This window comes from Triticum aestivum, chromosome 5A, assembly GCF_018294505.1.
Source record: "Triticum aestivum cultivar Chinese Spring chromosome 5A, IWGSC CS RefSeq v2.1, whole genome shotgun sequence".
Taxonomy (NCBI): domain Eukaryota; kingdom Viridiplantae; phylum Streptophyta; class Magnoliopsida; order Poales; family Poaceae; genus Triticum; species Triticum aestivum.
The window spans coordinates 93564673-93565687 of NC_057806.1; the positions used below are offsets into that span (position 1 = coordinate 93564673).

At 37.9% G+C, this 1015-nt stretch overlaps 1 non-coding gene across 1 annotated transcript; it reads left to right on the forward strand.

The window, feature by feature from the left end:
• The first annotated feature begins 558 nt into the window (after nt 1–558).
• Nucleotides 559–630, forward strand: TRNAT-GGU (transfer RNA threonine (anticodon GGU)). Its single transcript has one exon. It is a non-coding gene; the product is annotated as a tRNA-Thr (tRNA).
• Nucleotides 631–1015: the final 385 nt, after the last annotated feature.

A 1015-nucleotide genomic window follows, 5' to 3' on the forward strand; every position in this document is an offset into this window, starting at 1 on the left:
CAGTTGGTGCAGTTCTAAACAAAGCGTCGTGACGGGATCTACGTGTGAAGCAGAGTACATAGCTGCTTCAGAAGCAGCAAATGAGGGAGTCTGGATGAAGGAGTTCATATCCGATCTAGGTGTCATACCTAGTGCATCGGGTCCAATGAAAAACTTTTGTGACAATACTGGAGCAATTGCCTTGGCGAAGGAATCCAGATTTCACAAGAGAACCAAGCACATCAAGAGATGCTTCAATTCCATCTGGGATTTAGTCCAGGTGTGAGACATAGAAATTTGCAAGATACATACGGATCTAAATGTTGCAGACCCATTGACTAAGCCTCTTCCACGAGCAAAACATGATCAGCACCAAGGCTCCATGGGTGTTAGAATCATTAATGTGTAATCTAGATTATTGACTCTAGTGCAAGTGGGAGACTGAAGGAAATATGCCCTAGAGGCAATAATAAAGTTATTATTTATTTCCTTATATGATGATAAATGTTTATTTTTCATGCTAGAATTGTATTAACCGGAAACATAATCCAAGTGGCTAATTTTTGAATTAAATAAAAAGCCCTTTTAACTCAGTGGTAGAGTAATGCCATGGTAAGGCATAAGTCATCGGTTCAAATCCGATAAAGGGCTTTTTAAATTAGTGGTAGAGTAATCTCGTGCTAAGAAGTAAGTCGTTGGTTCGAATCTGATAGAGTACTTTTCTACTAAATTGATTCACTTTTTTTCTTACATCCTTATAACTACCCATGACTATTTTTGTCTCTAGCATGACCAATTGATAAAATGTGGAGGAAAGTAGGGGAAATGGCCGATACTACTGGAAGAATTCCTCTTTGGCTGATAGGTACTGTAGCTGGTATTGCTGTGATTGGTTTAGTAGGTGTTTTATTTTATGGTTCATATTCTGGATTGGGTTCATCTCTATAGTAATCGGAGGGACCAGATTGTAAACATGAAAAAGTTTGAATAAAATCTGGAGTTGTGTTGTATAAGTGAGCATGAATTTCTTATCATT